The sequence below is a fragment of the Pongo abelii genome, chromosome 5 (genome assembly GCF_028885655.2).
Source record: "Pongo abelii isolate AG06213 chromosome 5, NHGRI_mPonAbe1-v2.0_pri, whole genome shotgun sequence".
Classification (NCBI taxonomy): Eukaryota; Metazoa; Chordata; class Mammalia; order Primates; family Hominidae; genus Pongo; species Pongo abelii.
The window spans coordinates 43,737,627-43,750,105 of NC_071990.2; the positions used below are offsets into that span (position 1 = coordinate 43,737,627).

At 52.3% G+C, this 12,479-nt stretch overlaps 1 protein-coding gene across 16 annotated transcripts in view; it reads left to right on the forward strand.

Moving 5' to 3' along the window:
- The window catches only part of TJAP1 (tight junction associated protein 1), a 28,606-nt gene that overhangs the window by 8,141 nt on the left and 7,986 nt on the right, over positions 1 to 12,479 (forward strand). For 11 of the 16 annotated variants that reach the window (XM_063724612.1, XM_054556745.2, XM_009241902.3 and 8 more), the window contains 1 exon segment: positions 12,178 to 12,275. The gene's annotated coding sequence lies outside the window, so the exon portion shown is untranslated. 16 annotated transcript variants of the gene reach the window in all.

Sequence of the window (12,479 nt, forward strand, 5' to 3'; positions counted from 1 at the left end):
TCTGAATCTTCTTAGGGGCAAGCTTTTTTACTGAAGGCCAAGCATTTAGGCACTATAGAGTAAGTGCTGAGCAATGTTGGTTACTGTGTGACCCAACCCAGTCCTTCCTTGGTTGGATTAAAGAAGATGGAATCTATCTGGCAAAACCTTTTGCACCCTTAGGAAGGAAGGTCCTGCATAAACAAAAAGTGATAGTGTTAACAATAGCATTACTAATTATTTTCCAGGATTGCATTCATGTGGTTAAATCATCGTCCAGGTGCTTGGCTTCAGCTGTCTCCCTTTTAGCCTTTTTATGTTTTTTTTTTTCTTTTTTTGAGACAGAGTCTTGCTCTGTCGCCCAGGGTGGAGTGCAGTGGCGCGATCTTGGCTCACTGCAACCTCCGCCTCCTGGGTTCAAGCAATGCTCAGCCTCCCGAGTAGCTGGGACTACAGGCATGTGCCACCACGCCCAGCTAACTTTTGTATTTTTAGTAGAGATGGGGTTTCGCCATTTTGGCCAGGCTAGTCTGGAACTCCTGACCTTAGGTGATCCGCCCACCTCGGCCTCCCAAAGTGCAGGGATTACAGGCGTGAACCACCATGCTCGGCCAGCCGGTTTATGTTCTAATAACACATCCCTAAGCAATCAGAAAGGGGGTTAAAGGAGGAGGTGAGTACATACCAGTAGCTTTCCAGTAGCTTTTTTTTTTTTTTTTTGAGATGGAGTCTTGCTCTGTCGCCCAGTTGGGAGTGCAGTGGCACGATCCCGGCTCACTGCAACCTCTGCCTCCTGGGTTTAAGCAATTCTCCCGTCTCAGCCTCCCGAGTAGCTGGGACTACAGGTGCCTGCCACCATGCCCGGCTAATTTTTGTATTTTTAGTAGAGATGGGGTTTCACCTTGTTGGTCAGGCTGGTCTCAAACTCCTGACCTCAGGTGATCCACCAGCCTCAGCCTCCCAAAGTGCTGGGATTACAGGTGTTAGCCACCACGCCCAGCTCCAGTAGCTTTTTTTTTTGCCTAATTAGCATCCCTAGAAAGGTCTTTGGCTGCTGGCTGCTCCTTTGTAATTCTTTATGCTGCCCTTTCTATTGCCCACTGTAACCTGCTTGCTTTTCTGGTCCTATCTCTAGTCCCATCTAGGCGTGCTCAGTGCTCACAGCCAGAGCTTAATACAACCTTGTTAATGCCCAGATAAATCAAAAGGATGAAACCAATAGCTAAAAATGGACTGAAGGAGTTTTCCCTGGGTTCTCTCCCTTGTCCCTGGGTGTGAGAATGTGCATTGCATTGTGGCATATCTTTGTAGATGGCAACTTGTGGGAAGTAATAAACTGCATTTTATGTTAAGCAGAGAGGGGGTTGAGCGAGCCAGCCAGACTGGATTGTGTTGGATATCTTAGGCTTCAAGGGGACTAAGTCTCCTTGACTGGTCCTGAGTAGAAGGGTGGGACATCTTCTTTGTTAGTTACTATCTTGTGCCAATTGTGTGCTAGGTGACATTTAGAATTTATAAAGGACATGGCCCCTCTTTGTGAGAAGCTTCTGTGCTGTGGTGGGGAACTCAACACTCATCCCTTGAGAGGAGGATCCGCCTACGGAGAAGCCATCCTAGACACCAAAACCCTGGACTTCTACTCAGCTAACCAATAGGATAAAACTCTGCTTATCATTTTGGGTACCAAGTGGTGGCTGGCCTCTTTATACCTTCACGGGTAGCCCAAGTAGGGAATTGAATCTCAGAAGTCTTTGAGGGTCTTGATATTAGGGCAGACTTGTCCTGGTTTTCCTGTGGCTTCCTGGAAAAGAGCTTTCTAGGCTTTGCACTGGTATTGGAGACAGGGGAACTGGGTTCTGTCCCACTTCTGCTTGTGGTCTTGGGCAAATCACTTGTCCTTTCTGACCTTCACAATGGGAGAGCTCCCTATTCTTTGTGCCTCACTGGACCATAAGCATCAAAGGAAATATCATGGAAGGGAAAGAGCTTCTGGAATGGTAAAGCACAGTGTAGATGCAGGGTTTTTGTCTATTTGCCTAGAACTGTTGGTTTCACCATAAACACGTCCCTTGTATAAAATACTAACCATACAGAAAAGTATACAAAATAAAAAGTAAGAAGATCCTCCCTTTCTTCTCCCATTGTTCCTGCCTAACTTGTTTCCCCAAAGATAGGGAACCACTGTTCGCCATTTATCTTGTACCCTTCTAATAGTTTTTTTTTTTTTTTTTTTTTTTGAGATGGAGTTTCGCTCTTGTTGCCCAGGCTGGAGCGCAATGGTGCAATCTCAGCTCACTGCATCCTCCACCTCCCAGGTTCAAGCGATTCTCTTGCCTCAGCCTCCCAAGTAGCTGGGATTAAAGGCGCCCGCCAACACGCCCAGCTAATTTTTTGTATTTTTAGTAGAGATGGGGGTTTCACCATGTTGGCCAGGCCAGTCTTGAACTCCTGACCTCAGGTGATCCGCCTGCCTCGGCTTCCCAAAGTGCTGGGATTACAGGCATGAGCCACTGCACCTGGCCTCTAATAGTTTTTTTATACATCTAGACATTCCTCACCAAAACTCAATACTAATACATACTCTTCTTCAGCTTTCTCTGTTCACTTAACAAGGACCAAGGAGTGGAATAGTCCCTGTCAGAGCCGCTGAGGAGCCTGCTTACAGCCTCCTTCCCAGTTGAGTGAGTTCCTCTGGGGCTGGCTCCCTGGGAGGGATGGAGAAGTTTTACTAGAGGGTCTCACCCTGGCTGTCTCTGAGGGACATTTTTTTATTCTGAGATGAAATTGGCAGGAGTGTCCTTGAGTGGGAATCAGGATGGATATAACCGCGATGTGGGCATTGGCACTCCCATCTCACTTGTGTCTCTCCCCTTCATTCATTTCATTTTTGCCTTGGAAAAGAGAAAAATTATCTGATTTCTCAAATCCTATTTTAGTGCAGTGAGAGTCCCTGATTTCTGAAACCTTGAATTAGCCATGTCACTTGCTGCTGTTTTAAAAGCACACCAGACCCAGTTGGTGTTTTTGTTTTCCTGGGGGTGAGGATTCTGAAGGTCACCTGTCAGTGGCTGTGCTCAGTCTAGGGCAGGGGTCAGGGCCTGTCAGAAGAGTTGTTGTCTTTTTTCTAGACAGTTGTCTCATCTTCATAGTCAGGACTTGGCCTATTTGAGCTCGTGGGCTGTAGTCAGAGCAACATGGGGAGCCCAGTGTGTAGGCAATTATTGGAAGTGTTTCCTGTCTGCATGAATCTTGATCCTAGGCTTGGGAAAAGGCCAGGCCCACCTCTGTGGCCAGGGTGGTGACTCTTCCCTTTTTGCCCTGAGTCATCAGAGAGCCTGCAGGGCTTCCTAGAACAGGAGAGAGGACCCCTCTCTTGTCTTTTCCCTGCCAGCATCTTACCCTCTGCTAAGCATCAGTGGGTGTGGATATATGTATTGTAGTCCTGTCCTCCCGCCCCAGGGGACACATCTTATGGGGTCTCTGGAATGCCACTGCTTTTGCCTCATTTGCCTTGCAGTCTGTGAGCTAGAGGTGTCACTTCCCCCAGGGTGGTCTGGAGGCTTCATGGAAGAGTTGTTTCTGCTGTTGATGGGAGAGCTTCTTGCTCTGTTGCTCGTGTTGCCTGTTCTGAGAGGGGGGAATAGTCCCTGTTGCTCCTCTGGGGCTGGCTCCCTGGGAAGTGCCACCCCTGGCCAGGTGGCAGTGTGCAGCCCGTGCTGTTGACTGGCCCAGCTGTAGGCCAGGCACACACTGCCCCATTGTACTGTGCTTTCCGACACAGCCCTTGTCATAGCCTCTAATCCTTGGGCTGCTTCTCTCCCAGCCCCTCAGAGCCTGTGGGAGGTGGTGGGATGGACTCTGCTGGCACCAGTGCGGGATGGGTTGCAGCTGCAGCTGTGGGTGGCTTTGTTCTTACAGCCTAGCTTTCAGAGTCCTGGTGCAGCCTGGCAGCAGTGTTTGGGGAACAGGCGAGATAGAGGAGCTGAGCCCCTTCTCCAACAGCCGTCCTGTCTTTCTGTTGACCAACCAGAGAGGCTTTTTGCCTGAGGTCAGCAAGCTGGCCTCCCTGGTTGGCAGGGGGAGTGCTTGGCTTCCATCTGGCATGGTTTCCGGATGGGAGAAAGCCCCTGAGGGTCTGTTGGTAAGTCTGCGGTGCTTCCCGTCAGGAGAGTGCAGTGTGCAGTGTGTCCCCTTGGGCATCCTGCAGCTTGCCATTCCTCTGCTTTCTCTCTGCAGCTCCGGAGTTGGGCTGCTCACAAACCAAGCTATCTGTTTATATGGAGTGCCTGGAGGGCGTCTGCCATGAGTCTGTCGCTAACCGCACTAACCAGGAGAGCTGGCTGGTTGGGGAGAAGACACTAACCCTGTGAGTCTGACTTCGGCCAGCTAACCTGCCCTGGGGTGCCACCAGCAGGGCCTCTGTCCTCCATTCCTCCCCGCAGCCTGGCTGCCTCCCTCCTTAGCTTATATCACGCCATCTCCTCTGCTCTCTTGTTCTTACTACTGGGTCCCTCTATTTTCCCAGTTTCCCTTTGCTGTGGGTGGGGATGTGCCCCCTTCACGGCCACCTTCCCATCACCAGCCTGCTGCTGGGCTCCACTGACCACCCCTCACCGTCACCCTCCCCTGAGTCATCAGCATGCTCTTCACTTCTCCCTTCAAACAGAATTGGTTCGAGTTTCTGTTGAATCTGTGCTTTTAGCACAGAGTTTGAGAAGATCCCTCAATTACCATGCTGCTGCTGCTGCTTCTCATGCCTCAGAGACATGAACTAGAGTGGGAAGGGACTTTTCTCCTAGACCAGATCATTTCCTCCCTTTATCAAGAAGGGAAGGTTGGATAGTGTCCCTGTTACTCTCACCCTAGGATAAGAAGTTAGGATCAGCTGCAAGGTTCTCTTTAGGATTGGGGAGGTAGAGGAAAACCTTGGCCTGGTTCTGGGGAATTCCCTGGGCAGAAGAGTGAAGCTACTTAAACTGAATGCTGGGGCCCCAAACCAGGGACCCATGTGAGATGTCACTCCCATTGGTGACCGTTGCTCTGGGAGGTGGAGTCTGTCCCCCCCATCTCTTTTCACGTCTGGAGTTTCAGGTGGACTTTAGCCATGAAAAGCTGGGAAGGGCGCCTCAGTAGAGTGGGGGCAGGACCTGGCTTCGGATTCCACACTGGGCTCAGAAAAGGTCCTGGCCTCAGACTGGGAGATGGGTGAGTGCAGCCTGGCGTGGAGAAGCTCCCACGCAGTCCCTTCTCCCTCCAGGCTTGGGAAGGAGAGGCGGGTCTGGAGATGATGAGAAAGTTGATTGCCTGTTGTTTCCTGGTGTTCCACACAGGTCACTCTAGATAGACTGTGGCTCCGGCTTCTGGATGCAGTGCGGTGCTGGGGAGGCTGGACAGGGGGAGCTTGAGACCAGAAGGCCGCCTAAGTGGATTCTGTTCCCCTTGGGCTGGGCGAGAGAAGACAGCAGCCTACCAGCATTGGGTGGGAGTTCGTAAATGGGAGAGGGTGTGTTATGGGCCCGGAGCGAGGAGGGTAGCACTCCTGAGCGGCATGATGATTTCTCGGAGGCTGATAGATTAAGAGACCAAAGTTGGTAGGGGATATCCATGTTGATGAGAAATATCTTTTTCTTTTTTTGTTTTTTTTGAGACAGAGTTTCGCTCTTGTTGCCCAGGCTGGAGTGCAATGGCACGATCTCGGCTCACTGCAACCTCGGCCTCCCAGGTTTAAGCGATTCTCTTACCTCAGCCTCCCGAGTAGCTGGGATTACAGGCATGCACCACCACGCCCGGCTCATTTTGTATTTTTAGTAGAGACGAGGTTTCTCCATGTTGGTCAGGCTGGTCTCGAACTCCCGACCTCAGGTGATCTGCCCGCCTTGGCCTCCCAAAGTGTTGGGATTACAGGTATGAGCCACTGTGCCTAGCCTGATGAGAAATATCTTGATGAAAATGCACTATGTCCGATAAATGAATATATGTACTATGCAATATTAAGGATTTATAGTACTGATCAATATCTGTGTGGAAATGAATTTTATTGTATAATTAATAATAGTGAATGTATGATAGTTGATTAAGGAATAAACAATACCTGTTTATATGCATGTGGATTGAGCTTATAATGTATTATATGTGAGTGTACTATGTACAAATAAACATTTATAGTACTATATATTATTCATGAGGACTAGCAGTAATGCAGAGATGTTTAGGGACCCCAGATGGGGAGTTAACAAGCTGGAGGCTTTCTTGACTTGGCTCTGACCAGGAAAGCAAAAGGGCCTGGAGTTGAGGCCTGGTTGAGGGCCAGTCCTTCACTTTGGCCTTTCTTCGGAGAGGGCATGGGGTCTAATGTCAAATGCAGGCTATGAGCTTGGGGATTTCTTGCCCTCTTTTTTTGCAGGGAGGGGTTGTTTTGCCTGGCTCTTTAGCCCCTTGTTCCTGTGAAGTGTTTATCTGGATGTGAGGCCGGGTGGATAGACTTGGAAGTGTTTGCTCAGGTGGGAGCCAGGTGAGCTCTCACAGGTCACCAGCACTGTTCTGAGTCCTCAGGATTGCTTTGGGGCAGAATAATTCCCACTCTTTTTGGCTTTCAAAACCCTGTCAATCTGTTTGGTTTAGAGTAGGCAGGGGGCCAGGTCAGGGCTGCAGGCAACTTGTCCCAAGAGGGTGAGGTTGTACTTGCCCAGAGGGGTGGCGGGCATAGCTGTTGGAGGGGCAGCAGGGCTGGTCTGGGCACAGACTGACATCTTCTAGCCTTGTCTTCAGCCCAGAGCAGAACCTCTGCCCAGTCCGCACCCTATGAGCTGTTGGCTGCCTGCCTGCCACGCGCCCGGGATTGCTGAAGGCTTTACTCATGTATCTCAGGAACAGCTGCATGCCGGAAACTGGGGGCTGGTGGCAAGCAGGAGGGGTATGCCGGAGACGATGTGGGAGAGGCCGAACCCAGCTTTGGTGGGATCAGCCCACTGCTCTGGGGGACTGCTATTCATGGGGAGTCAATGGGAGAGGGGCTGTATTAATGGTGCAGGGGGTGGGGATCTTCATGAGCAATCCCCAGGACCGAGGCCAGGTCACCTGGTTCGAGGGCTTACCCTTGCAGGGTGACCATTTGTGTTCCTTAGACATCAGTTGGGGGCAGAGACTGGATTTCAGAGGCTTGAGAAGCTGCCAGACTTGTGTGGCGGGAGTGTAGCTGACCCCCACTGGGGCACAGCTTCCCACAGGCTTGCAGAGTTCAGAGACTCCACATCCAGCACTTACAGATCAGGACAGTTCCTGAGTGGGAGGCCCCAGTCCCTGTGTGATCAGACATTTGTGTTTTAGTGGTTGATGAGGGGCTTTAGGAAGGGCTTGTATTTATTATTATTTATTTATACCCTGCTGGGTTCCAAGGGAATTAAGGTGGCATACAACACAGCTGGTGTATTCTGAAACAGGGCTGGGTATTCCTTTCATTTTAAAAGCAGTAGCGATTACTAACTTCCGTTTGACTTTGCTTGGTTGAATTATGAAGAAGAGCTTGGATGATTTTCATGGTAATGTGTGGGCCCTTCCTGATTCAGAAGGTTGTGTTCATTGACTCCTTAAGGTCTCTCACTTGCTTGATTCATTGACAGCTGAGAGCAGAAAGGCTTCGTAGTAGGTTCAGAAATTATCTGAAGCCAGATAAACTGATGAGGCCACAATTATCTAAAGTAGGTACTGGTGATGTGGAGAGTAGGGAGGTAGTTGCTCTCAAGGGCAAGCTAGCTGCTCCAGGATCAGGAGAGTTGTGGAGTGAGATAGTAGTGCAGAACGTGGGGAGCTGGAGATGTTTGGTGGGGAAGGCTGAAGTTGGAAAAGCCGAAGAACCATATCCACTCTGGATTCCTGTCTCCCTCTCCTGGGCTGGTATTGAAGGGATGGCCTCAGCCTCAGCTGGGAGAAGGATGGATGCCTGAACCTCCTTTTCTCTTCTGCATCTCTGACTTTGCCTGAGCTTTAGGCAGAACCCCGGAAAGGATGGCAGAAGGGAAGTGGGACGGCATCTTTGGCTCTTGGGCTGGAAACTTTTTGCTGTTGCTCCTATGGGTGCTTGCTGGGAACAGTAAGATAGTATATTGGGGAGCAGCAGGATTCTGAAGAAATTTCTCTCTCATACCACTCTGTCTCTAGCAACAGCAATCTTCCACCACGGTGGAAGCCCCTGATCAAATATGCGTACCCACAAAAGGGAGCAGGTATAAGTCCCACCTCCTGGTTAAAGAGTGATGCTTGGCAAATTTTTTGTCCTTTTATTAAAGGACACTGCTCAGCCAGCTTCTGGTACAGATCATGCCTTACACCTATCTCTGTCTACACTCTGCTCAGCTGTTCAGAGGGTTCACAGTGCAGCTCTGCTGTGCGTGCCGAGTCCCATTTCTAATGAAAGTAGACTTTGTTCTCTGAAGGCAGCTAATCGTGCCCCATGGGCTGTAATCAGGGAGAAGGTATTTAATACAGGGCAGGCGGCAACAGGCGGCCTGCACCGACTGGCAAATTGCAACATGGCAATTAGGAAGCTATCACCCCTCTCTCCACCCCAGCAGATATGAAGTAGAGTCTTTCCTTTGAACTGATTTTTGAGTAAGCGAAGAATGAATGCTATGCAGAGCATGGCAGAAGCTGGGGTTGGATGGGTAGGATGCGGCAGGGGCAGGGAGGGTTGAGGAGAGTCCCTTTTCCTTCTCATTTCACCTTCATGGGATGGGGAAGGGTTGCTGCTACTCTGGGTGTCTCCCTCAACACTGCCTGCAGGTCCAGCCTGAGGAGCCCCAGGCCACGCTAGGTCAGCGAGAGGTTTTAACCTAGGCCTCAACCTTTCTCCCAGGGCGTAGCTGTTCTTATAGAACAGACCCAGCATGTTATCTGGTAGTCCAACATTCTGAGTCATCTGCCCTCAGTTCCTTAAGGCTTAGGTTTAGTTTGGGTTGGGGGTGGGAGTGGGATTCTTCCTTGTTGATTTCCTTTTTTTTTTTTTTTGAGACGGAGTCTCTGTCTCCCAGGCTGGAGTGTAGTGGCGCGATCTGGGCTCACTGCAATCTCCACCTCCTGGGTTCAATTTTTGTAGAGACAGGGTTTCACCATGTTGGCCAGGCAGCTCTCGAACTCCTGACTTCAAGTGATCCGCCTGCCTTGGCCTCCCAAAGTGCTGGGATTACAGGCGTGAGCCACCGTGTCTGGCCAGCCCTGTTGATTTCCTGGTCTTCCTCCAGAAGACCGTTTTCTGGGAGGCGCCCTGAAGCCAGCTTAGCATCCAGAGGCCAGGAGGCCCCAGAGGCTGTCCTTGGCTGCCGCTCACTCATCATGGGCCATGGCCCATTCTGAGTTGTCCAGCTGCTCTCCTTTGGGACCTTTTCTTCCCCACATGGGATTGGGAGTCCTCCTTGGGCTGAAACACTCCAAGGCAGCTTGGGAAACCTTTGGGTGAAGGAGATGTGGCCAAGGGAGGCTGCACCTGGTAGCTGAGTGTTCCTGGAGGGACCACTGTGATGCCATCTGCCTCACCCCTTTACCTTCTCTCAGCTTGCAGGCCAAGTGTCCCGATGCTTCTCTCTTTGTTGTCTACTGCACCATGCATCACTGTCCTCCTCGGGTCTGTCCGGACTTTCCCTGCACACCTTCCTTGCCTCCAGTCAAGGACTGTGGGCTGCCAGGCCCATTGTATTCCTGTTCATTGCTGGAACTGTGGGCCCCTCATGGGCTGGATCTGGGGCACCCAGTAGGGCCTGGGTGTTGGGCACACCCTGTGTTTATGGACACAGGGCAGGAAGTGGTTGGTACACATCTCCCTCGCAGCCTGGTGTTGAGGAACACCATGGGCCCCCTGGTGGATTGTCTTCCCAGTGGGCATTGCCTTCTGCTTCCTTAGTTGGGAGTGGTTTTCCATACCTGTAACTCTGACGTGCATGGAAAGAATAGGCTCTGGCAGAGAGAATAACCTCCCATCACCACCACCCCCATCCCCAGAGAGTCTGTGTCTGCATTTACTGTCCGTCGCACTGCCAGCCACCTTCTCGGGGTACTCCTTGCCTAGCAAGCCAGATCCCCTCTGGCCATGGAAGCTCTGGGGATAAATACGTGCTGTAGGGCCAGGGAGTAGGTCTTGAGGTCAGGGTGAGGCAGGAGGAGCTAGAGGATGTGTGGCAACTAGAGCCAGGGCTGCAGGGCGTGGAGTGAAGCAGCCCTCCCTACAGGATTGCTGGACACCCAAGGGTGTTCGTGGCCTCCCTGCCTGCCTGCCGTTCATGCAGGTGTCTTGGTACCAAGAGGACAGCACGGGCCTTGCCAGGAATAGGGACAAGGGAGTACAGAGGAATAGAGGAGGGGCACACAAAGGGGCCTGCAGAGAGAAAGGACTTCCTCAGATGACTGGGGAGCACATGGGGGAAGGGAGCCGGGACCTGGACCCTCTGTAGAGAAAGGGAAAGGCAGAGACCAACTCTCTGAGCTGCTCCTTTACTTTGTAGAAGCTCTTGACTGCTCGCATCTCTCTCTTCCATCTCTGGCCCTACCCTGTTTTCCGACTCATGCACCCCACACATTTACCCTCTGAGTATCAGAACCCACATACCCAGGTGGGTTTGGGACTTTCTAGGCCTCTCCCTCAGGCCATAGGAGCACCCACCCCGGGCCCCTCTGGAGGGGCAGCCCCAAGGAACCTGTTGGGGTAACTTGTTTGCTCCCCACACCCCGGGAATGTGTGGTCCTTTCAGGCCCGCCCACCTGGATTCCTGTGCAGGGAGTCAGCCGACACAGCATGTTGCATGTGCCCTGTGGGGACACGTTCTGCCTCCTGTCAGGGGGAGGAGACTGGCGGCCGTGTCTGTGCTGCCGCACCCCAGCTCCCCGCCGAACCCCAAACCAGGGCCCAGGCTGTCCAGACAGAGGAGGGAGACCACTCCTGCTTCCCCACCCTCCCTACCCTCTCACCATTCTTCCTGCCCTGGGCCCTGTTGGAATGTGACAGGAGTCATGGCCAGGGCATGTCCCGACAGTGGGAACACATGCTTTAGCCCGCAAGGCTTCCCTCAGCCTCCAGCTCTGTTTAGGTTGATGGGGGCGGGAGGAGATTGTTTTTTCTGCCCAGAAGGCCACCTGAGGTTACTGCCTGATCACTGGTGGCTGCTGCCCCCGTGCTGCAACCCAGCTAATTACAGGTGGGGGCCAGGAAGGGGTGTGGGCCCATCTCTGAACCTCAGGAGGCTGGAGGGGCTCTCACAGGTCACTCAGTCCAGCCACCTCTGTGTAGATAAGGAACTGAGTTATCCAGTGAGGAAGGGCATTACACAGGGCCCCACGGTGTCAGTGCTGAGCCTGGAGCCCAGGTGTCTCCAACTCCCCCGACGGGGGTTTTCTTCGCGAGCGTTCCTCAGCCTTGGCACTCTGGATATTTTCTATTGGGAGTTATTTGTGGTGGGAGTTGTCCTATGGTTGTGGGATGACCAAAGCATCCCCAGCTTCTACCCACTAGGCGCCAGTGGCACTCCTTCCCTCCAGGTTTCAACAACCAAAAATGTCTCCAGACACTTGCCAGACGTCCCTGGGGAAGGAGAGTGGGCGCCAGACGTCCCTGGAGAAGGAGGGTAGACAGAATTGCCTGGTTGAGAGCTACTGGTCTGTGTTGCTCCCTTTTCAGATTTCTTCTCCTAGCCCTGTGCCTCCTCATTGCAAAGGCCGGTGACCATCATTATACACCAAATAGCCTTGGGCCTCCTTCTGGAAATGCTAGGCGCTCTCTTTCCATCATTTTCTCTATCTTCTTGGATCTCTGTGCGGCTTTTTCCTGGTGTTCTCATTTGTAACCCATGTTCCCCAAATCTCTTAGTTGTTTCCAAACTCTGAGAGGCTTGGGAGATGAGGACAGATGTGGAGTAGGGATAGGACGGAACCGGACCTATTCCAGAATTGGGCAATGTGCTGAGACCATGAACACACACACAGACACACGTATCTCATCTGGGCCTGTGACAGTACTGTCATGGAGAAAGGCAGGAACCCAGTGCTTCCAGTCATCTGCCTCCAGCTGCTTTCCCCTCAGGCCCCCTGTTTCATGGCCTTCCTGCCATGGTTCTCCCTGGGGGGCCTTCCAGGTCCCAGACTGGGCAGCAGGCCTGTAGCACTGACAGACAGGCGGCTGACACCTGGTTTCCACTTTCTTCCCTTCTCTGGTTTCAGGAGCTGTTGGCTAAAGGAAGTGGAGGGGCCGTGGGATGCGGAGAGCCGAGGGCTAACTCCCGGACAGCGGAACAGAGAGAGCTGCCGACAAACAGACGGTATGTCCCTGATGAGGCCTGTGCCCTCAGCCTGGCTGTCTTCTGGGGAGGGGCAGGTGAGGGGGCAGCCAAGTGTTCTCTCTTGGTGGGGGCTGGTGAAAAGAGTGGTGGAGGCCACAGGGGTTTGGTCATCAGTGGCTGAGGCCAGAGAGCCCTCTTGGGCCTTGAGACTCCCACTGGGGATCCTGGATTTTATCCCCAAAC